The sequence below is a fragment of the Paramisgurnus dabryanus genome, chromosome 5 (assembly GCF_030506205.2).
Source record: "Paramisgurnus dabryanus chromosome 5, PD_genome_1.1, whole genome shotgun sequence".
Classification (NCBI taxonomy): domain Eukaryota; kingdom Metazoa; phylum Chordata; class Actinopteri; order Cypriniformes; family Cobitidae; genus Paramisgurnus; species Paramisgurnus dabryanus.
Window position 1 is genome coordinate 47,616,521 of NC_133341.1, and position 20,824 is coordinate 47,637,344.

The 20,824-nt window shown below is 46.3% G+C and overlaps 33 non-coding genes across 33 annotated transcripts; 4 read left to right on the top strand and 29 right to left on the bottom strand.

Annotated features, from left to right (window-relative positions):
* Positions 1-506: 506 nt before the first annotated feature.
* Positions 507-578, bottom strand: trnap-agg (transfer RNA proline (anticodon AGG)). The gene has a single exon. It is a non-coding gene; the product is annotated as a tRNA-Pro (tRNA).
* Positions 579-1,126: 548 nt separating this feature from the next.
* Positions 1,127-1,198, bottom strand: trnap-cgg (transfer RNA proline (anticodon CGG)). The gene has a single exon. It is a non-coding gene; the product is annotated as a tRNA-Pro (tRNA).
* A 739-nt stretch (positions 1,199-1,937) lies between these two features.
* trnaq-cug (transfer RNA glutamine (anticodon CUG)) lies at positions 1,938-2,009 on the bottom strand. The gene has a single exon. It is a non-coding gene; the product is annotated as a tRNA-Gln (tRNA).
* A 95-nt stretch (positions 2,010-2,104) lies between these two features.
* trnaf-gaa (transfer RNA phenylalanine (anticodon GAA)) lies at positions 2,105-2,177 on the bottom strand. The gene has a single exon. It is a non-coding gene; the product is annotated as a tRNA-Phe (tRNA).
* A 73-nt stretch (positions 2,178-2,250) lies between these two features.
* Positions 2,251-2,324, bottom strand: trnai-aau (transfer RNA isoleucine (anticodon AAU)). Its single transcript has one exon. It is a non-coding gene; the product is annotated as a tRNA-Ile (tRNA).
* Positions 2,325-3,801: 1,477 nt separating this feature from the next.
* trnap-agg (transfer RNA proline (anticodon AGG)) lies at positions 3,802-3,873 on the bottom strand. The gene has a single exon. It is a non-coding gene; the product is annotated as a tRNA-Pro (tRNA).
* Positions 3,874-4,421: 548 nt separating this feature from the next.
* trnap-cgg (transfer RNA proline (anticodon CGG)) lies at positions 4,422-4,493 on the bottom strand. The gene has a single exon. It is a non-coding gene; the product is annotated as a tRNA-Pro (tRNA).
* Positions 4,494-5,255: 762 nt separating this feature from the next.
* Positions 5,256-5,327, bottom strand: trnaq-cug (transfer RNA glutamine (anticodon CUG)). The gene has a single exon. It is a non-coding gene; the product is annotated as a tRNA-Gln (tRNA).
* A 95-nt stretch (positions 5,328-5,422) lies between these two features.
* trnaf-gaa (transfer RNA phenylalanine (anticodon GAA)) lies at positions 5,423-5,495 on the bottom strand. Its single transcript has one exon. It is a non-coding gene; the product is annotated as a tRNA-Phe (tRNA).
* Positions 5,496-5,568: 73 nt separating this feature from the next.
* On the bottom strand, positions 5,569-5,642 carry trnai-aau (transfer RNA isoleucine (anticodon AAU)). The gene has a single exon. It is a non-coding gene; the product is annotated as a tRNA-Ile (tRNA).
* A 157-nt stretch (positions 5,643-5,799) lies between these two features.
* Positions 5,800-5,872, top strand: trnaa-agc (transfer RNA alanine (anticodon AGC)). Its single transcript has one exon. It is a non-coding gene; the product is annotated as a tRNA-Ala (tRNA).
* Positions 5,873-7,119: 1,247 nt separating this feature from the next.
* trnap-agg (transfer RNA proline (anticodon AGG)) lies at positions 7,120-7,191 on the bottom strand. The gene has a single exon. It is a non-coding gene; the product is annotated as a tRNA-Pro (tRNA).
* Positions 7,192-7,738: 547 nt separating this feature from the next.
* trnap-cgg (transfer RNA proline (anticodon CGG)) lies at positions 7,739-7,810 on the bottom strand. The gene has a single exon. It is a non-coding gene; the product is annotated as a tRNA-Pro (tRNA).
* Positions 7,811-8,570: 760 nt separating this feature from the next.
* trnaq-cug (transfer RNA glutamine (anticodon CUG)) lies at positions 8,571-8,642 on the bottom strand. The gene has a single exon. It is a non-coding gene; the product is annotated as a tRNA-Gln (tRNA).
* Positions 8,643-8,737: 95 nt separating this feature from the next.
* Positions 8,738-8,810, bottom strand: trnaf-gaa (transfer RNA phenylalanine (anticodon GAA)). Its single transcript has one exon. It is a non-coding gene; the product is annotated as a tRNA-Phe (tRNA).
* A 73-nt stretch (positions 8,811-8,883) lies between these two features.
* trnai-aau (transfer RNA isoleucine (anticodon AAU)) lies at positions 8,884-8,957 on the bottom strand. The gene has a single exon. It is a non-coding gene; the product is annotated as a tRNA-Ile (tRNA).
* A 157-nt stretch (positions 8,958-9,114) lies between these two features.
* On the top strand, positions 9,115-9,187 carry trnaa-agc (transfer RNA alanine (anticodon AGC)). The gene has a single exon. It is a non-coding gene; the product is annotated as a tRNA-Ala (tRNA).
* A 1,247-nt stretch (positions 9,188-10,434) lies between these two features.
* Positions 10,435-10,506, bottom strand: trnap-agg (transfer RNA proline (anticodon AGG)). Its single transcript has one exon. It is a non-coding gene; the product is annotated as a tRNA-Pro (tRNA).
* A 552-nt stretch (positions 10,507-11,058) lies between these two features.
* Positions 11,059-11,130, bottom strand: trnap-cgg (transfer RNA proline (anticodon CGG)). The gene has a single exon. It is a non-coding gene; the product is annotated as a tRNA-Pro (tRNA).
* Positions 11,131-11,891: 761 nt separating this feature from the next.
* Positions 11,892-11,963, bottom strand: trnaq-cug (transfer RNA glutamine (anticodon CUG)). Its single transcript has one exon. It is a non-coding gene; the product is annotated as a tRNA-Gln (tRNA).
* A 197-nt stretch (positions 11,964-12,160) lies between these two features.
* trnai-aau (transfer RNA isoleucine (anticodon AAU)) lies at positions 12,161-12,234 on the bottom strand. Its single transcript has one exon. It is a non-coding gene; the product is annotated as a tRNA-Ile (tRNA).
* A 1,481-nt stretch (positions 12,235-13,715) lies between these two features.
* trnap-agg (transfer RNA proline (anticodon AGG)) lies at positions 13,716-13,787 on the bottom strand. Its single transcript has one exon. It is a non-coding gene; the product is annotated as a tRNA-Pro (tRNA).
* A 1,369-nt stretch (positions 13,788-15,156) lies between these two features.
* On the bottom strand, positions 15,157-15,228 carry trnap-cgg (transfer RNA proline (anticodon CGG)). The gene has a single exon. It is a non-coding gene; the product is annotated as a tRNA-Pro (tRNA).
* Positions 15,229-15,988: 760 nt separating this feature from the next.
* trnaq-cug (transfer RNA glutamine (anticodon CUG)) lies at positions 15,989-16,060 on the bottom strand. Its single transcript has one exon. It is a non-coding gene; the product is annotated as a tRNA-Gln (tRNA).
* Positions 16,061-16,155: 95 nt separating this feature from the next.
* On the bottom strand, positions 16,156-16,228 carry trnaf-gaa (transfer RNA phenylalanine (anticodon GAA)). The gene has a single exon. It is a non-coding gene; the product is annotated as a tRNA-Phe (tRNA).
* A 73-nt stretch (positions 16,229-16,301) lies between these two features.
* Positions 16,302-16,374, bottom strand: trnai-aau (transfer RNA isoleucine (anticodon AAU)). Its single transcript has one exon. It is a non-coding gene; the product is annotated as a tRNA-Ile (tRNA).
* A 157-nt stretch (positions 16,375-16,531) lies between these two features.
* Positions 16,532-16,604, top strand: trnaa-agc (transfer RNA alanine (anticodon AGC)). The gene has a single exon. It is a non-coding gene; the product is annotated as a tRNA-Ala (tRNA).
* Positions 16,605-17,702: 1,098 nt separating this feature from the next.
* Positions 17,703-17,774, bottom strand: trnap-agg (transfer RNA proline (anticodon AGG)). Its single transcript has one exon. It is a non-coding gene; the product is annotated as a tRNA-Pro (tRNA).
* Positions 17,775-18,327: 553 nt separating this feature from the next.
* trnap-cgg (transfer RNA proline (anticodon CGG)) lies at positions 18,328-18,399 on the bottom strand. The gene has a single exon. It is a non-coding gene; the product is annotated as a tRNA-Pro (tRNA).
* A 760-nt stretch (positions 18,400-19,159) lies between these two features.
* trnaq-cug (transfer RNA glutamine (anticodon CUG)) lies at positions 19,160-19,231 on the bottom strand. Its single transcript has one exon. It is a non-coding gene; the product is annotated as a tRNA-Gln (tRNA).
* Positions 19,232-19,326: 95 nt separating this feature from the next.
* trnaf-gaa (transfer RNA phenylalanine (anticodon GAA)) lies at positions 19,327-19,399 on the bottom strand. Its single transcript has one exon. It is a non-coding gene; the product is annotated as a tRNA-Phe (tRNA).
* Positions 19,400-19,472: 73 nt separating this feature from the next.
* Positions 19,473-19,546, bottom strand: trnai-aau (transfer RNA isoleucine (anticodon AAU)). Its single transcript has one exon. It is a non-coding gene; the product is annotated as a tRNA-Ile (tRNA).
* A 157-nt stretch (positions 19,547-19,703) lies between these two features.
* Positions 19,704-19,776, top strand: trnaa-agc (transfer RNA alanine (anticodon AGC)). The gene has a single exon. It is a non-coding gene; the product is annotated as a tRNA-Ala (tRNA).
* The last annotated feature ends 1,048 nt before the right edge of the window (positions 19,777-20,824 follow it).

Below are 20,824 nucleotides of genomic sequence, written 5' to 3' on the forward strand. Positions count from 1 at the left end.
TAATGTTTTCATTTTCCAAGTATTGATTTTAGATTGAGAAAAAATTCTGATTAATCATCGGACACCAAATTGGACACCATGCATCCCTAGCTACATTTTAGTCTCATAGCTCCAGGCACCTCAGGGTACCTACTTAAGCCCAGTGGCCAGTATGGTGCACCTTTCCTGGCTAGGAGGGAGTAGTACAAATAGCGTGGTTGTTTTCCAGGGTTCTGGACACAACAAAGCGAAGGTAGCACAATCTGATAGCTAGCAGAAATCGACAGAATACCAGACTTCCAGAGTGTTCAACCTGGCGGCCTACACCAATCAATGTCCATCTTTGTTGGCTTAGACAAAGACTGGGGCCATCAAGGAATCCCTCACCTAGAGGAACTGGCTGGCAGGCAGGTCCCAGGCCTTGTGTCACTGTTAAGAAAAAAAAGGGCTACCGTCGCCGTCTGTTAACGCCACTGGGGTTTGTCATGGACATTTACGTCCTGCCTTTAAGCAACGAGTCTAAAGACGGGCTCGTCCGGGATTTGAACCCGGGACCTCTCGCACCCTAAGCGAAAATCATACCCCTAGACCAACGAGCCAACCTGCCGTCCTGTTCTGCTGGACCTCCGCGATACGTATTTTCACCACTACGCAGCCGGCTTCCACAAGCCAAAGCGGTCACTTGGCTTCTGTAAGGGGATTAGCTCATCATGCGAGTGGTAGCGTGATAAATGCCGGCATTCTTCACGTGAGTGTGATTTGGTGCTCATTTCTTTGACGTGACTGACCGGGCCATCACAGTATGCGTGCACTCCCTGTGGTAGCGTTTGTGGCTCACACTTGCAGAAAAGGGCTTTGATAGGTCTTGCACATGTATTTTGCCAACTTGTCCTAGCCTCTGTCTTCAGTATGGCACCTGAACATACACACGAAAGTATCCCATATGTAATCTTTTTTCACAAAGCAAGACAGAGTACAAGCTTAACTTTTTGAGATCATTTAGTTACTAAACAAATTGGAATAAGCTTACATCAACGTTCATAATCCTTTTGTAATAGGTTTAAATGCACTTCTATGGTTGCTCTCAGACATCCCTATTCCGTACAGGTCACCACTGGAGCCTGGCTGCGGAAGAACATTGAAAGTCGGGCTCGTCCAGGATTTGAACCCGGGACCTCTCGCACCCGAAGCGAGAATCATACCCCTAGACCAACGAGCCGAGCGCTGCCGTCGGTCTTCCAGCATCCACATGCAAAGCCGTAGTCAGTTGGACATGAGGGGAATTGGCTTGAACGGTAGAGCGCTCGCTTGATGTGAAAGACTCAGCCATCGCAGTACATGTGTGTTCCCAATAGGAGCTTTTGAGGCCCACCAGCTACAGAAAAGTTCTTCTCATTGGGTCCTGCTCATACATTTGGCCACAAAAAGCCAGCAGTTCCTCAGTTTGGCAGCTGAGCACACACATGAAAGTCTTCCATACGTATATTCACAAGCAGCTGGAGGTTTACATTCGAGGGGCATCTAGTTGCAATTTAGTATGGGAAACATTTTCTTTCAACGTCCATTTGTCTTCCCGTCATTTCTGGTAAGTTTATTATTACATTTTATTTTAAGATTGTAAACATGAGCTGTGTGTTTCCTTTGGCCTGTACACATGAGCCGTGTATTTCCTGTGGCCTGTTCTTTGGCCTAAGTGTAGATTTTTCGTTCATTTTAAGGTTTAATACATGCTTAATTTGTTTTGTTGAATTGTACTTGCATTTACTGAAATTTGACACCTTGTATACTGTTGGCCCAATGTGACTGTCAAAAGAATGAAGTGCTAAAGTGGCTTAAAATACCTCAGATTTAGCTTACAGTGCGAGCGCTCTGGTTGAAAAATGGAGGGGGGTAGTATTGGGGGGAACAAACACTGGCACCCCGGACACGGTTTTGCTTGGAAAGCCAAACAGTCCCACAGGTCCCACCGAGACTTGAACTCGGGTCGCTGGATTCAGAGTCCACAGTGCTAACCATTACACCATGGAACCCTAGTGTGGTTAGCGCCTGGCCCACTGGGTCACGGAGAAAAGGTCACTCCGTTTGGGTCATATAGGAAAAACAGCTTTCAGAAAGGGGCTTGCAATGCCGAAACCCGGGATCGAACCAGGGACCTTTAGATCTTCAGTTTAACGCTCTCCCAACTGAGCTATTTCGGCCAGACTGGCCTGTCCTGCAAGAATTTCCCTGAAAATTCACAACGAGCAGCAGAAAGCGGCAGAAAAGGTGTCTTGGCCAGTACGGGGATCGAACCAGCGACCTTGGCGTTATTAGCACCACGCTCTAACCAACTGAGCTAACCGGCCACTTGGCCTCATGCTGTCCGGCCAAGGTTTGTGCTAGTGCTGTAGCATTAAGTGGCAAATCTGAAAACGGGCTCGTCCGGGATTTGAACCTCACGCACCCAAAGCGAAAATTGTACCCCTAGGCTAACAAGTCGAGCGCAGCAAACAGCTCCGGCAAGGGGAATTAGCTCAAATGGTAGAGCGCTCGCTTAGCATGCGAGAGTTAGCGGGATCGATGCCCGCATTCTCCACGTGAGCATGACCTGGCGTACCCTTTTTGCTGATTTAACAGACTGGCCCGTCGCAGTGTGTGTGCGCTCCCCATGGGAGCATCTGAGACTCGCACCAGCAGCAAAGGGCCTGTTGGGTCCAGCTCGCAAATTTGCAGCAAAAAGCCAACTTCTCCTGGTGTTGGTTTTCAGCATGGCAACTGAAAAACACAGGACAGTCTCCCATATGCAAATTTTGCCACAAGGCAACACAGAGCACAAACTTTTCCTCCGGAGAGCATTTAGTTGCCATTCAAATTGGAATAATTTGTCCAGAAGGTAATGGTTAGTTCTTTCTGCATTTCATTTTGAGATTGTTCACATGAGCTATGTTTTTCACTTTCCTTCCATTTAATTTCTTGAAATGTGTTTTCTCATTGTGGGCTAGTGTCAAAATGAGTACTTGTCAGTAATAGTATATGCTAAATGGTTCAAATTTACAACACACCTTGGCGTAAATGTTGATGTATTTTCTTAAATTTGCGTTCATGCCTAGCGATCACCACAGTGGGCAGTTCTTCAAAAAGCCATGTCTTCAATTTGCATGATGGCAAAGTTGCACATCAACCGCTGCAGGGGACATTAGTGAAGAAATGCCAATGACACTAATGAAGAAGTATCAGAAATGCCAAGTGGCTCTGGAATATCACCATTCACTCTATCCTAGGAGACTCTTGCAAATTAAAGCATGTTCACACATCATGTGACATCTAAGAAGCCATATAATGTTTTCATTTTCCAAGTATTGATTTTAGATTGAGAAAAAATTCTGATTAATCATCGGACACCAAATTGGACATCATGCATCCCTAGCTACATTTTAGTCTCATAGCTCCAGGCACCTCAGGGTACCTACTTAAGCCCAGTGGCCAGTATGGTGCACCTTTCCTGGCAAGGAGGGAGTAGTACAAATAGCGTGGTTGTTTTCCAGGGTTCTGGACACAACAAAGCGAAGGTAGCACAATCTGATAGCTAGCAGAAATCAACAGAATACCAGACTTCCAGAGTGTTCAACCTGGCGGCCTACACCAATCAATGTCCATCTTTGTTGGCTTAGACAAAGACTGGGGCCATCAAGGAATCCCTCACCTAGAGGAACTGGCTGGCAGGCAGGTCCCAGGCCTTGTGTCACTGTTAAGAGAAAAAAGGGCTACCGTCGCCGTCTGTTAACGCCGCTGGGGTTTGTCATGGACATTTACGTCCTGCCTTTAAGCAACGAGTTTAAAGACGGGCTCGTCCGGGATTTGAACCCGGGACCTCTCGCACCCTAAGCGAGAATCATACCCCTAGACCAACGAGCCAACCTGCCGTCCTGCTCCACTGGACCTCCGTGATACGTATTTTCACCACTACGCAGCCGGCTTCCACAAGCCAAAGCGGTCACTTGGCTTCTGTAAGGGGATTAGCTCATTATGCGAGTGGTAGCGTGATAAATGCCGGCATTCTTCACGTGAGTATGATTTGGTGCTCATTTCTTTGACGTGACTGACCGGGCCATCACAGTATGCGTGCACTCCCTGTGGTAGCGTTTGTGGCTCACACTTGCAGAAAAGGGCTTTGATAGGTCTTGCACATGTATTTTGCCAACTTGTCCTAGCCTCTGTCTTCAGTATGGCACCTGAACATACACACGAAAGTATCCCATATGTAATCTTTTTTCACAAAGCAAGACAGAGTACAAGCTTAACTTTTTGAGATCATTTAGTTACTAAACAAATTGGAATAAGCTTACATCAACGTTCATAATCCTTTTGTAATAGGTTTAAATGCACTTCTATGGTTGCTCTCAGACATCCCTATTCCGTACAGGTCACCACTGGAGCCTGGCTGCGGAAGAACATTGAAAGTCGGGCTCGTCCGGGATTTGAACCCGGGACCTCTCGCACCCGAAGCGAGAATCATACCCCTAGACCAACGAGCCGAGCGCTGCCGTCGATCTTCCGTCTTCCACAACGTTGCCGCCAGCATCCACATGCAAAGCCGTAGTCAGTTGGACATGAGGGGAATTGGCTTGAACGGTAGAGCGCTCGCTTGATGTGAAAGACTCAGCCATCGCAGTACATGTGTGTTCCCAATAGGAGCTTTTGAGGCCCACCAGCTACAGAAAAGTTCTTCTCATTGGGTCCTGCTCATACATTTGGCCACAAAAAGCCAGCAGTTCCTCAGTTTGGCAGCTGAGCACACACATGAAAGTCTTCCATACGTATATTCACAAGCAGCTGGAGGTTTACATTCGAGGGGCATCTAGTTGCAATTTAGTATGGGAAACATTTTCTTTCAACGTCCATTTGTCTTCCCGTCATTTCTGGTAAGTTTATTATTACATTTTATTTTAAGATTGTAAACATGAGCTGTGTGTTTCCTTTGGCCTGTACACATGAGCCGTGTATTTCCTGTGGCCTGTTCTTTGGCCTATGTGTAGATTTTTCGTTCATTTTAAGGTTTAATACATGCTTAATTTGTTTTGTTGAATTGTACTTGCATTTACTGAAATTTGACACCTTGTATACTGTTGGCCCAATGTGACTGTCAAAAGAATGAAGTGCTAAAGTGGCTTAAAATACCTCAGATTTAGCTTACAGTGCGAGCGCTCTGGTTGAAAAATGGAGGGGGGTAGTATTGGGGGGAAAAAACACAATGGCACGCCGGACACGGTTTTGCTTGGAAAGCCAAACAGTCCCACAGGTCCCACCGAGACTTGAACTCGGGTCGCTGGATTCAGAGTCCAGAGTGCTAACCATTACACCATGGAACCCTAGTGTGGTTAGCGCCTGGCCCACTGGGTCACGGAGAAAAGGTCACTCCGTTTGGGTCATATAGGAAAAACAGCTCTCAGAAAGGGGCTTGCAATGCCGAAACCCGGGATCGAACCAGGGACCTTTAGATCTTCAGTTTAACGCTCTCCCAACTGAGCTATTTCGGCCAGACTGGCCTGTCCTGCAAGAATTTCCCTGAAAATTCACAACGAGCAGCAGAAAGCGGCAGAAAAGGTGTCTTGGCCAGTACGGGGATCGAACCCGCGACCTTGGCGTTATTAGCACCACGCTCTAACCAACTGAGCTAACCGGCCACTTGGCCTTATGCTGTCCGGCCAAGGTTTGTGCTAGTGCTGTAGCATTAAGTGGCAAATCTGAAAACGGGCTCGTCCGGGATTTGAACCTCACGCACCCAAAGCGAAAATTGTACCCCTAGGCTAACAAGTCGAGCGCAGCAAACAGCTCTGGCAAGGGGAATTAGCTCAAATGGTAGAGCGCTCGCTTAGCATGCGAGAGGTAGCGGGATCGATGCCCGCATTCTCCACGTGAGCATGACCTGGCGTACCCTTTTTGCTGATTTAACAGACTGGCCCGTCGCAGTGTTTTTGCGCTCCCCATGGGAGCATCTGAGACTCGCACCAGCAGCAAAGGGCCTGTTGGGTCCAGCTCGCAAATTTGCAGCAAAAAGCCAACTTCTCCTGGTGTCGGTTTTCAGCATGGCAACTGAAAAACAAAGGACAGTCTCCCATATGCAAATTTTGCCACAAGGCAACACAGAGCACAAACTTTTCCTCCGGAGAGCATTTAGTTGCCATTCAAATTGGAATAATTTGTCCAGAAGGTAATGGTTAGTTCTTTCTGCATTTCATTTTGAGATTGTTCACATGAGCTATGTTTTTCACTTTCCTTCCATTTAATTTCTTGAAATGTGTTTTCTCATTGTGGGCTAGTGTCAAAATGAGTACTTGTCAGTAATAGTATATGCTAAATGGTTAAAATTTACAACACACCTTGGCGTAAATGTTGATGTATTTTCTTAAATTTGCGTTCATGCCTAGCGGTCACCACAGTGGGCAGTTCTTCAAAAAGCCATGTCTTCAATTTGCATGATGGCAAAGTTGCACATCAACCGCTGCAGGGGACATTAGTGAAGAAATGCCAATGACACTAATGAAGAAGTATCAGAAATGCCAAGTGGCTCTGGAATATCACCATTCACTCTATCCTAGGAGACTCTTGCAAATTAAAGCATGTTCACACATCATGTGACATCTAAGAAGCCATATAATGTTTTCATTTTCCAAGTATTGATTTTAGATTGAGAAAAAATTCTGATTAATCATCGGACACCAAATTGGACACCATGCATCCCTAGCTACATTTTAGTCTCATAGCTCCAGGCACCTCAGGGTACCTACTTAAGCCCAGTGGCCAGTATGGTGCACCTTTCCTGGCTAGGAGGGAGTAGTACAAATAGCGTGGTTGTTTTCCAGGGTTCTGGACACAACAAAGCGAAGGTAGCACAATCTGATAGCTAGCAGAAATCAACAGAATACCAGACTTCCAGAGTGTTCAACCTGGCGGCCTACACCAATCAATGTCCATCTTTGTTGGCTTAGACAAAGACTGGGGCCATCAAGGAATCCCTCACCTAGAGGAACTGGCTGGCAGGCAGGTCCCAGGCCTTGTGTCACTGTTAAGAGAAAAAAGGGCTACCGTCACCGTCTGTTAACGCCGCTGGGGTTTGTCACGGACATTTACGTCCTGCCTTTAAGCAACGAGTCTAAAGATGGGCTCGTCCGGGATTTGAACCCGGGACCTCTCGCACCCTAAGCGAGAATCATACCCCTAGACCAACGAGCCAACCTGCCGTCCTCTCCACTGGACCTCCGTGATACGTATTTTCACCACTACGCAGCCGGTTTCCACAAGCCAAAGCGGTCACTTGGCTTCTGTAAGGGGATTAGCTCATCATGCGAGTGGTAGCGTGATAAATGCCGGCATTCTTCACTTGAGTATGATTTGGTGCTCATTTCTTTGACGTGACTGACCGGGCCATCACAGTATGCGTGCACTCCCTGTAGTAGCGTTTGTGGCTCACACTTGCAGAAAAGGGCTTTGATAGGTCTTGCACATGTATTTTGCCAACTTGTCCTAGCCTCTGTCTTCAGTATGGCACCTGAACATACACACGAAAGTATCCCATATGTAATCTTTTTTCACAAAGCAAGACAGAGTACAAGCTTAACTTTTTGAAATCATTTAGTTACTAAACAAATTGGAATAAGCTTACATCAACGTTCATAATCCTTTTGTAATAGGTTTAAATGCACTTCTATGGTTGCTCTCAGACATCCCTATTCCGTACAGGTCACCACTGGAGCCTGGCTGCGGAAGAACATTGAAAGTCGGGCTCGTCCGGGATTTGAACCCGGGACCTCTCGCACCCGAAGCGAGAATCATACCCCTAGACCAACGAGCCGAGCGCTGCCGTCGGTCTTCCGTCTTCCACAACGTTGCCGCCAGCATCCACATGCAAAGCCGTAGTCAGTTGGACATGAGGGGAATTGGCTTGAACGGTAGAGCGCTCGCTTGATGTGAAAGACTCAGCCATCGCAGTACATGTGTGTTCCCAATAGGAGCTTTTGAGGCCCACCAGCTACAGAAAAGTTCTTCTCATTGGGTCCTGCTCATACATTTGGCCACAAAAAGCCAGCAGTTCCTCAGTTTGGCAGCTGAGCACACACATGAAAGTCTTCCATACGTATATTCACAAGCAGCTGGAGGTTAACATTCGAGGGGCATCTAGTTGCAATTTAGTATGGGAAACATTTTCTTTCAACGTCCATTTGTCTTCCCGTCATTTCTGGTAAGTTTATTATTACATTTTATTTTAAGATTGTAAACATGAGCTGTGTGTTTCCTTTGGCCTGTACACATGAGCCGTGTATTTCCTGTGGCCTGTTCTTTGGCCTAAGTGTAGATTTTTCGTTCATTTTAAGGTTTAATACATGCTTAATTTGTTTTGTTGAATTGTACTTGCATTTACTGAAATTTGACACCTTGTATACTGTTGGCCCAATGTGACTGTCAAAAGAATGAAGTGCTAAAGTGGCTTAAAATACCTCAGATTTAGCTTACAGTGCGAGCGCTCTGGTTGAAAAATGGAGGGGGGTAGTATTGGGGGGAACAAACACTGGCACCCCGGACACGGTTTTGCTTGGAAAGCCAAACAGTCCCACAGGTCCCACCGAGACTTGAACTCGGGTTGCTGGATTCAGAGTCCAGAGTGCTAACCATTACACCATGGAACCCTAGTGTGGTTAGCGCCTGGCCCACTGGGTCACGGAGAAAAGGTCACTCCGTTTGGGTCATATAGGAAAAACAGCTCTCAGAAAGGGGCTTGCAATGCCGAAACCCGGGATCGAACCAGGGACCTTTAGATCTTCAGTTTAACGCTCTCCCAACTGAGCTATTTCGGCCAGACTGGCCTGTCCTGCAAGAATTTCCCTGAAAATTCACAACGAGCAGCAGAAAGCGGCAGAAAAGGTGTCTTGGCCAGTACGGGGATCGAACCCGCGACCTTGGCGTTATTAGCACCACGCTCTAACCAACTGAGCTAACCGGCCACTTGGCCTTATGCTGTCCGGCCAAGGTTTGTGCTAGTGCTGTAGCATTAAGTGGCAAATCTGAAAACGGGCTCGTCCGGGATTTGAACCTCACGCACCCAAAGCGAAAATTGTACCCCTAGGCTAACAAGTCGAGCGCAGCAAACAGCTCCGGCAAGGGGAATTAGCTCAAATGGTAGAGCGCTCGCTTAGCATGCGAGAGGTAGCGGGATCGATGCCCGCATTCTCCACGTGAGCATGACCTGGCGTACCCTTTTTGCTGATTTAACAGACTGGCCCGTCGCAGTGTGTGTGCGCTCCCCATGGGAGCATCTGAGACTCGCACCAGCAGCAAAGGGCCTGTTGGGTCCAGCTCGCAAATTTGCAGCAAAAAGCCAACTTCTCCTGATGTCAGTTTTCAGCATGGCAACTGAAAAACACAGGACAGTCTCCCATATGCAAATTTTGCCACAAGGCAACACAGAGCACAAACTTTTCCTCCGGAGAGCATTTAGTTGCCATTCAAATTGGAATAATTTGTCCAGAAGGTAATGGTTAGTTCTTTCTGCATTTCATTTTGAGATTGTTCACATGAGCTATGTTTTTCACTTTCCTTCCATTTAATTTCTTGAAATGTGTTTTCTCATTGTGGGCTAGTGTCAAAATGAGTACTTGTCAGTAATAGTATATGCTAAATGGTTAAAATTTACAACACACCTTGGCGTAAATGTTGATGTATTTTCTTAAATTTGCGTTCATGCCTAGCGGTCACCACAGTGGGCAGTTCTTCAAAAAGCCATGTCTTCAATTTGCATGATGGCAAAGTTGCACATCAACCGCTGCAGGGGACATTAGTGAAGAAATGCCAATGACACTAATGAAGAAGTATCAGAAATGCCAAGTGGCTCTGGAATATCACCATTCACTCTATCCTAGGAGACTCTTGCAAATTAAAGCATGTTCACACATCATGTGACATCTAAGAAGCCATATAATGTTTACATTTTCCAAGTATTGATTTTAGATTGAGAAAAAATTCTGATTAATCATCGGACACCAAATTGGACACCATGCATCCCTAGCTACATTTTAGTCTCATAGCTCCAGGCACCTCAGGGTACCTACTTAAGCCCAGTGGCCAGTATGGTGCACCTTTCCTGGCTAGGAGGGAGTAGTACAAATAGCGTGGTTGTTTTCCAGGGTTCTGGACACAACAAAGCGAAGGTAGCACAATCTGATAGCTAGCAGAAATCAACAGAATACCAGACTTCCAGAGTGTTCAACCTGGCGGCCTACACCAATCAATGTCCATCTTTGTTGGCTTAGACAAAGACTGGGGCCATCAAGGAATCCCTCACCTAGAGGAACTGGCTGGCAGGCAGGTCCCAGGCCTTGTGTCACTGTTAAGAGAAAAAAGGGCTACCGTCGCCGTCTGTTAACGCCGCTGGGGTTTGTCACGGACATTTACGTCCTGCCTTTAAGCAACGAGTCTAAAGACGGGCTCGTCCAGGATTTGAACCCGGGACCTCTCGCACCCTAAGCGAGAATCATACCCCTAGACCAACGAGCCAACCTGCCGTCCTGCTCCACTGGACCTCCGCGATACGTATTTTCACCACTACGCAGCCGGCTTCCACAAGCCAAAGCGGTCACTTGGCTTCTGTAAGGGGATTAGCTCATCATGCGAGTGGTAGCGTGATAAATGCCGGCATTCTTCACGTGAGTATGATTTGGTGCTCATTTCTTTGACGTGACTGACCGGGCCATCACAGTATGCGTGCACTCCCTGTGGTAGCGTTTGTGGCTCACACTTGCAGAAAAGGGCTTTGATAGGTCTTGCACATGTATTTTGCCAACTTGTCCTAGCCTCTGTCTTCAGTATGGCACCTGAACATACACACGAAAGTATCCCATATGTAATCTTTTTCACAAAGCAAGACAGAGTACAAGCTTTACTTTTTGAGATCATTTAGTTACTAAACAAATTGGAATAAGCTTACATCAATGTTCATAATCCTTTTGTAATTCGATAGGTTTAAATGCACTTCTATGGTTGCTCTCAGACATCCCTATTCCGTACAGGTCACCACTGGAGCCTGGCTGCGGAAGAACATTGAAAGTCGGGCTCGTCCGGGATTTGAACCCGGGACCTCTCGCACCCGAAGCGAGAATCATACCCCTAGACCAACGAGCCGAGCGCTGCAGTCAGTCTTCCGTCTTCCACAACGTTGCCGCCAGCATCCACATGCAAAGCCGTAGTCAGTTGGACATGAGGGGAATTGGCTTGAACGGTAGAGCGCTCGCTTGATGTGAAAGACTCAGCCATCGCAGTACATGTGTGTTCCCAATAGGAGCTTTTGAGGCCCACCAGCTACAGAAAAGTTCTTCTCATTGGGTCCTGCTCATACATTTGGCCACAAAAAGCCAGCAGTTCCTCAGTTTGGCAGCTGAGCACACACATGAAAGTCTTCCATACGTATATTCACAAGCAGCTGGAGGTTTACATTCGAGGGGCATGTAGTTGCAATTTAGTATGGGAAACATTTTCTTTCAACGTCCATTTGTCTTCCCGTCATTTCTGGTAAGTTTATTATTACATTTTATTTTAAGATTGTAAACATGAGCTGTGTGTTTCCTTTGGCCTGTACACATGAGCCGTGTATTTCCTGTGGCCTGTTCTTTTTGCCTAAGTGTAGATTTTTCGTTCATTTTAAGGTTTAATACATGCTTAATTTGTTTTGTTGAATTGTACTTGCATTTACTGAAATTTGACACCTTGTATACTGTTGGCCCAATGTGACTGTCAAAAGAATGAAGTGCTAAAGTGGCTTAAAATACCTCAGATTTAGCTTACAGTGCGAGCGCTCTGGTTGAAAAATGGAGGGGGGTAGTATTGGGGGGAACAAACACTGGCACCCCGGACACGGTTTTGCTTGGAAAGCCAAACAGTCCCACAGGTCCCACCGAGACTTGAACTCGGGTCGCTGGATTCAGAGTCCAGAGTGCTAACCATTACACCATGGAACCCTAGTGTGGTTAGCGCTTGGCCCACTGGGTCACGGAGAAAAGGTCACTCAAAAACAGCTCTCAGAAAGGGGCTTGCAATGCCGAAACCCGGGATCGAACCAGGGACCTTTAGATCTTCAGTCTCACGCTCTCCCAACTGAGCTAGAATTTCCCTGAAAATTCACAACGAGCAGCAGAAAGCGGCAGAAAAGGTGTCTTGGCCAGTACGGGGATCGAACCCGCGACCTTGGCGTTATTAGCACCACGCTCTAACCAACTGAGCTAACCGGCCACTTGGCCTTATGCTGTCCGGCCAAGGTTTGTGCTAGTGCTCTAGCATTAAGTGGCAAATCTGAAAACGGGCTCGTCCGGGATTTGAACCTCACGCACCCAAAGCGAAAATTGTACCCCTAGGCTAACAAGTCGAGCGCAGCAAACAGCTCCGGCAAGGGGAATTAGCTCAAATGCTAGAGCGCTCGCTTAGCATGCGAGAGGTAGCGGGATCGATGCCCGCATTCTCCACGTGAGCATGACCTGGTGTACCCTTTTTGCTGATTTAACAGACTGGCCCGTCGCAGTGTTTGTGCGCTCCCCATGGGAGCATCTGAGACTCGCACCAGCAGCAAAGGGCCTGTTGGGTCCAGCTCGCAAATTTGCAGCAAAAAGCCAACTTCTCCTGGTGTCGGTTTTCAGCATGGCAACTGAAAAACACAGGACAGTCTCCCATATGCAAATTTTGCCACAAGGCAACACAGAGCACAAACTTTTCCTCCGGAGAGCATTTAGTTGCCATTCAAATTGGAATAATTTGTCCAGAAGGTAATGGTTAGTTCTTTCTGCATTTCATTTTGAGATTGTTCACATGAGCTATGTTTTTCACTTTCCTTCCATTTATTTTCTTGAAATGTGTTTTCTCATTGTGGGCTAGTGTCAAAATGAGTACTTGTCAGTAATAGTATATGCTAAATGGTTAAAATTTACAACACACCTTGGCGTAAATGTTGATGTATTTTCTTAAATTTGCGTTCATGCCTAGCGGTCACCACAGTGGGCAGTTCTTCAAAAAGCCATGTCTTCAATTTGCATGATGGCAAAGTTGCACATCAACCGCTGCAGGGGACATTAGTGAAGAAATGCCAATGACACTAATGAAGAAGTATCAGAAATGCCAAGTGGCTCTGGAATATCACTCACCATTCACTCTATCCTAGGAGACTCTTGCAAATTAAAGCATGTTCACACATCATGTGACATCTAAGAAGCCATATAATGTTTTCATTTTCCAAGTATTGATTTTAGATTGAGAAAAAATTCTGATTAATCATCGGACACCAAATTGGACACCATGCATCCCTAGCTACATTTTAGTCTCATAGCTCCAGGCACCTCAGGGTACCTACTTAAGCCCAGTGGCCAGTATGGTGCACCTTTCCTGGCTAGGAGGGAGTAGTACAAATAGCGTGGTTGTTTTCCAGGGTTCTGGACACAACAAAGCGAAGGTAGCACAATCTGATAGCTAGCAGAAATCGACAGAATACCAGACTTCCAGAGTGTTCAACCTGGCGGCCTACACCAATCAATGTCCATCTTTGTTGGCTTAGACAAAGACTGGGGCCATCAAGGAATCCCTCACCTAGAGGAACTGGCTGGCAGGCAGGTCCCAGGCCTTGTGTCACTGTTAAGAGAAAAAAGGGCTACCGTCGCCGTCTGTTAACGCCGCTGGGGTTTGTCATGGACATTTACGTCCTGCCTTTAAGCAACGAGTCTAAAGACGGGCTCGTCCGGGATTTGAACCCGGGACCTCTCGCACCCTAAGCGAGAATCATACCCCTAGACCAACGAGCCAACCTGCCGTCCTGCTCCACTGGACCTCCGCGATACGTATTTTCACCACTACGCAGCCGGCTTCCACAAGCCAAAGCGGTCACTTGGCTTCTGTAAGGGGATTAGCTCATCATGCGAGTGGTAGCGTGATAAATGCCGGCATTCTTCACGTGAGTGTGATTTGGTGCTCATTTCTTTGACGTGACTGACCGGGCCATCACAGTATGCGTGCACTCCCTGTGGTAGCGTTTGTGGCTCACACTTGCAGAAAAGGGCTTTGATAGGTCTTGCACATGTATTTTGCCAACTTGTCCTAGCCTCTGTCTTCAGTATGGCACCTGAACATACACACGAAAGTATCCCATATGTAATCTTTTTTCACAAAGCAAGACAGAGTACAAGCTTAACTTTTTGAGATCATTTAGTTACTAAACAAATTGGAATAAGCTTACATCAACGTTCATAATCCTTTTGTAATTCGATAGGTTTAAATGCACTTCTATGGTTGCTCTCAGACATCCCTATAGACCAATTTAGAGTAGACGTCACAGTTACGTCACTGCAAGCTGCGCGCGCAATGCGGTTGCAGAAAAACAGTGGAAATGAATTAGACACGAGTGAAAAGAGCAAGATAACTCACTAGAAAATGTCCTGTTGTGCTGTTAAGTGTCAGAATAAGAATGCCAAAAAAGATGGCTTTCATTTTTATAGAATACCATCGTCGAAGACATCATTTGAAGATAAACGTAGGTGTTTATGATTACAATAAGCCCTTAAACGGACAGAATGGAGCGAGGAAATCATCTGGAAATCTTTTAATAATTAGAATAGAAAATAAGTAGAGAAGATGTCCGGTGTTCTGTCGAAGTTTGTTCCCTCCATGTGTTTCTTATAGCGTTTTTATCACGTTACAATTATAATTTATTAAGGAAGAAATAATGGAAAACAGGAAAATTATGAAATATTTAATAAACGCTATTATATATAATACATGATAGTATTGCTTTTATATGTACTTTTAGCGATTCAGACTGTAAAAATAATTGATTTAGCAAAAAAGAACAATACATATACATTACATACATGCATATCAGTAGCCAAGCCATTTAAACTTTTTATCTATCTAAAAAATAAACGTAACGTGATTAAAACGCTATAAGAAACATTGCACTAAAGGGAAACATAGGGGAATCAGACTTCGACAGAACACCGGATCCATAAAAATCACGGTTTAATGCTAAAACACTTCACAACCCTACTGCGGAGCAGTCACTTTCTGCAACCAGTTTAGCTCCGCCCACAAAAACGTCATCTCTGTTTGCAAACACGAAATTGGTCTATTCCGTACAGGTCACCACTGGAGCCTGGCTGCGGAAGAACATTGAAAGTCGGGCTCGTCCGGGATTTGAACCCGGGACCTCTCGCACCCGAAGCGAGAATCATACCCCTAGACCAACGAGCTGAGCGCTGCTGTCGGTCTTCCGTCTTCCACAACGTTGCCGCCAGCATCCACATGCAAAGCCGTAGTCAGTTGGACATGAGGGGAATTGGCTTGAACGGTAGAGCGCTCGCTTGATGTGAAAGACTCAGCCATCGCAGTACATGTGTGTTCCCAATAGGAGCTTTTGAGGCCCACCAGCTACAGAAAAGTTCTTCTCATTGGGTCCTGCTCATACATTTGGCCACAAAAAGCCAGCAGTTCTTCAGTTTGGCAGCTGAGCACACACATGAAAGTCTTCCATACGTATATTCACAAGCAGCTGGAGGTTTACATTCGAGGGGCATCTAGTTGCAATTTAGTATGGGAAACATTTTCTTTCAACATCCATTTGTCTTCTCGTCATTTCTGGTAAGTTTATTATTACATTTTATTTTAAGATTGTAAACATGAGCTGTGTGTTTCCTTTGGCCTGTACACATGAGCCGTGTATTTCCTGTGGCCTGTTCTTTGGCCTAAGTGTAGATTTTTCGTTCATTTTAAGGTTTAATACATGCTTAATTTGTTTTGTTGAATTGTACTTGCATTTACTGAAATTTGACACCTTGTATACTGTTGGCCCAATGTGACTGTCAAAAGAATGAAGTGCTAAAGTGGCTTAAAATACCTCAGATTTAGCTTACAGTGCGAGCGCTCTGGTTGAAAAATGGAGGGGGGTAGTATTGGGGGGAACAAACACTGGCACCCCGGACACAGTTTTGCTTGGAAAGCCAAACAGTCCCACAGGTCACACCGAGACTTGAACTCGGGTCGCTGGATTCAGAGTCCAGAGTGCTAACCATTACACCATGGAACCCTAGTGTGGTTAGCGCCTGGCCCACTGGGTCACGGAGAAAAGGTCACTCCGTTTGGGTCATATAGGAAAAACAGCTCTCAGAAAGGGGCTTGCAATGCCGAAACCCGGGATCGAACCAGGGACCTTTAGATCTTCAGTCTAACGATCTCCCAACTGAGCTATTTCGGCCAGACTGGCCTGTTCTGCAAGAATTTCCCTGAAAATTCACAACGAGCAGCAGAAAGCTGCAGAAAAGGTGTCTTGGCCAGTACGGGATCGAACCCGCGACCTTGGCGTTATTAGCACCACGCTCTAACCAACTGAGCTAACCGGCCACTTGGCCTCATGCTGTCTGGCCAAGGTTTGTGCTAGTGCTGTAGCATTAAGTGGCAAATCTGAAAACGGGCTCGTCCGGGATTTGAACCTCACGCACCCAAAGCGAAAATTGTACCCCTAGGCTAACAAGTCGAGCGCAGCAAACAGCTCCGGCAAGGGGAATTAGCTCAAATGGTAGAGCGCTCGCTTAGCATGCGAGAGGTAGCGGGATCGATGCCCGCATTCTCCACGTGAGCATGACCTGGCGTACCCTTTTTGCTGATTTAACAGACTGGCCCGTCGCAGTGTGTGTGCGCTCCCCATGGGAGCATCTGAGACTCGCACCAGCAGCAAAGGGCCTGTTGGGTCCAGCTCGCAAATTTGCAGCAAAAAGCCAACTTCTCCTGGTGTCGGTTTTCAGCATGGCAACTGAAAAACACAGGACAGTCTCCCATATGCAAATTTTGCCACAAGGCAACACAGAGCACAAACTTTTCCTCCGGAGAGCATTTAGTTGCCATTCAAATTGGAATAATTTGTCCAGAAGGTAATGGTTAGTTCTTTCTGCATTTCATTTTGAGATTGTTCACATGAGCTATGTTTTTCACTTTCCTTCCATTTAATTTCTTGAAATGTGTTTTCTCATTGTGGGCTAGTGTCAAAATGAGTACTTGTCAGTAATAGTATATGCTAAATGGTTAAAATTTACAACACACCTTGGCGTAAATGTTGATGTATTTTCTTAAATTTGCGTTCATGCCTAGCGGTCACCACAGTGGGCAGTTCTTCAAAAAGCCATGTCTTCAATTTGCATGATGGCAAAGTTGCACATAAGAAGCCATATAATGTTTCATTTTCCAAGTATTGATTTTAGATTGAGAAAAAATTCTGATTAATCATCGGACACCAAATTGGACACCATGCATCCCTAGCTACATTTTAGTCTCATAGCTCCAGGCACCTCAGGGTACCTACTTAAGCCCAGTGGCCAGTATGGTGCACCTTTCCTGGCTAGGAGGGAGTAGTACAAATAGCGTGGTTGTTTTCCAGGGTTCTGGACACAACAAAGCGAAGGTAGCACAATCTGATAGCTAGCAGAAATCGACAGAATACCAGACTTCCAGAGTGTTCAACCTGGCGGCCTACACCAATCAATGTCCATCTTTGTTGGCTTAGACAAAGACTGGGGCCATCAAGGAATCCCTCACCTAGAGGAACTGGCTGGCAGGCAGGTCCCAGGCCTTGTGTCACTGTTAAGAGAAGAAAGGGCTACCGTCGCCATCTGTTAACGCCGCTGGGGTTTGTCTTGGACATTTACGTCCTGCCTTTAAGCAACGAGTCTAAAGACGGGCTCGTCTGGGATTTGAACCCGGGACCTCTCGCACCCTAAGCGAGAATCATACCCCTAGACCAACGAGCCAACCTGCCGTCCTGCTCCACTGGACCTCCGCGATACGTATTTTCACCACTACGCAGCCGGCTTCCACAAGCCAAAGCGGTCACTTGGCTTCTGTAAGGGGATTAGCTCATCATGCGAGTGGTAGCGTGATAAATGCCGGCATTCTTCACGTGAGTGTGATTTGGTGCTCATTTCTTTGACGTGACTGACCGGGCCATCACAGTATGCGTCCACTCCCTGTGGTAGCGTTTGTGGCTCACACTTGCAGAAAAGGGCTTTGATAGGTCTTGCACATGTATTTTGCCAACTTGTCCTAGCCTCTGTCTTCAGTATGGCACCTGAACATACACACGAAAGTATCCCATATGTAATCTTTTTTCACAAAGCAAGACAGAGTACAAGCTTAACTTTTTGAGATCATTTAGTTACTAAACAAATTGGAATAAGCTTACATCAACGTTCATAATCCTTTTGTAATTCGATAGGTTTAAATGCACTTCTATGGTTGCTCTCAGACATCCCTATTCCGTACAGGTCACCACTGGAGCCTGGCTGCGGAAGAACATTGAAAGTCGGGCTCGTCCGGGATTTGAACCCGGGACCTCTCGCACCCGAAGCGAGAATCATACCCCTAGACCAACGAGCCAAGCGCTGCCGTCGGTCTTCCGTCTTCCACAACGTTGCCGCCAGCATCCACATGCAAAGCCGTAGTCAGTTGGACATGAGGGGAATTGGCTTGAACGGTAGAGCGCTCGCTTGATGTGAAAGACTCAGCCATCGCAGTAAATGTGTTTTCCCAATAGGAGCTTTTGAGGCCCACCAGCTACAGAAAAGTTCTTCTCATTGGGTCCTGCTCATACATTTGGCCACAAAAAGCCAGCAGTTCCTCAGTTTGGCAGCTGAGCACACACATGAAAGTCTTCCATACGTATATTCATAAGCAGCTGGAGGTTTACATTCGAGGGGCATCTAGTTGCAATTTAGTGTGGGAAACATTTTCTTTCAACGTCCATTTGTCTTCCCGTCATTTCTGGTAAGTTTATTATTACATTTTATTTTAAGATTGTAAACATGAGCTGTGTGTTTCCTTTGGCCTGTACACATGAGCCATGTATTTCCTGTGGCCTGTTCTTTGGCCTAAGTGTAGATTTTTCGTTCATTTTAAGGTTTAATACATGCTTAATTTGTTTTGTTGAATTGTACTTGCATTTACTGAAATTTGACACCTTGTATACTGTTGGCCCAATGTGACTGTCAAAAGAATGAAGTGCTAAAGTGGCTTAAAATACCTCAGATTTAGCTTACAGTGCGAGCGCTCTGGTTGAAAAATGGAGGGGGGTAGTATTGGGGGGAACAAACACTGGCACACTGGACACGGTTTTGCTTGGAAAGCCAAACAGTCCAACAGGTCCCACCGAGACTTGAACTCGGGTCGCTGGATTCAGAGTCCAGAGTGCTAACCATTACACCATGGAACCCTAGTGTGGTTAGCGCCTGGCCCACTGGGTCACGGAGAAAAGGTCACTCCGTTTGGGTCATATTGGAAAAACAGCTCTCAGAAAGGGGCTTGCAATGCCGAAACCCGGGATCGAACCAGGGACCTTTAGATCTTCAGTCTAACGCTCTCCCAACTGAGCTATTTCGGCCAGACTGGCCTGTCCTGCAAGAATTTCCCTGAAAATTCACAACGAGCAGCAGAAAGCTGCAGAAAAGGTGTCTTGGCCAGTACGGGGATCGAACCCGCGACCTTGGCGTTATTAGCACCACGCTCTAACCAACTGAGCTAACCGGCCACTTGGCCTCATGCTGTCCGGCCAAGGTTTGTGCTAGTGCTGTAGCATTAAGTGGCAAATCTGAAAACGGGCTCGTCCGGGATTTGAACCTCACGCACCCAAAGCGAAAATTGTACCCCTAGGCTAACAAGTCGAGCGCACCAAACAGCTCCGGCAAGGGGAATTAGCTCAAATGGTAGAGCGCTCGCTTAGCATGCGAGAGGTAGCGGGATCGATGCCCGCATTCTCCACGTGAGCATGACCTGGCGTACCCTTTTTGCTGATTTAACAGACTGGCCCGTCGCAGTGTGTGTGCGCTCCCCATGGGAGCATCTGAGACTCGCACCAGCAGCAAAGGGCCTGTTGGGTCCAGCTCGCAAATTTGCAGCAAAAAGCCAACTTCTCCTGGTGTCGGTTTTCAGCATGGCAACTGAAAAACACAGGACAGTCTCCCATATGCAAATTTTGCCACAAGGCAACACAGAGCACAAACTTTTCCTCCGGAGAGCATTTAGTTGCCATTCAAATTGGAATAATTTGTCCAGAAGGTAATGGTTAGTTCTTTCTGCATTTCATTTTGAGATTGTTCACATGAGCTATGTTTTTCACTTTCCTTCCATTTATTTTCTTGAAATGTGTTTTCTCATTGTGGGCTAGTGTCAAAATGAGTACTTGTCAGTAATAGTATATGCTAAATGGTTAAAATTTACAACACACCTTGGCATAAATGTTGATGTATTTTCTTAAATTTGCGTTCATGCCTAGCGGTCACCACAGTGGGCAGTTCTTCAAAAAGCCATGTCTTCAATTTGCATGATGGCAAAGTTGCACATCAACCGCTGCAGGAGACATTAGTGAAGAAATGCCAATGACACTAATGAAGAAGTATCAGAAATGCCAAGTGGCTCTGGAATATCACTCACCATTCACTCTATCCTAGGAGACTCTTGCAAATTAAAGCATGTTCACACATCATGTGACATCTAAGAAGCCATATAATGTTTTCATTTTCCAAGTATTGATTTTAGATTGAGAAAAAATTCTGATTAATCATCGGACACCAAATTGGACACCATGCATCCCTAGCTACATTTTAGTCTCATAGCTCCAGGCACCTCAGGGTACCTACTTAAGCCCAGTGGCCAGTATGGTGCACCTTTCCTGGCTAGGAGGGAGTAGTACAAATAGCGTGGTTGTTTTCCAGGGTTCTGGACACAACAAAGCAAAGGTAGCACAATCTGATAGCTAGCAGAAATCGACAGAATACCAGACTTCCAGAGTGTTCAACCTGGCGGCCTA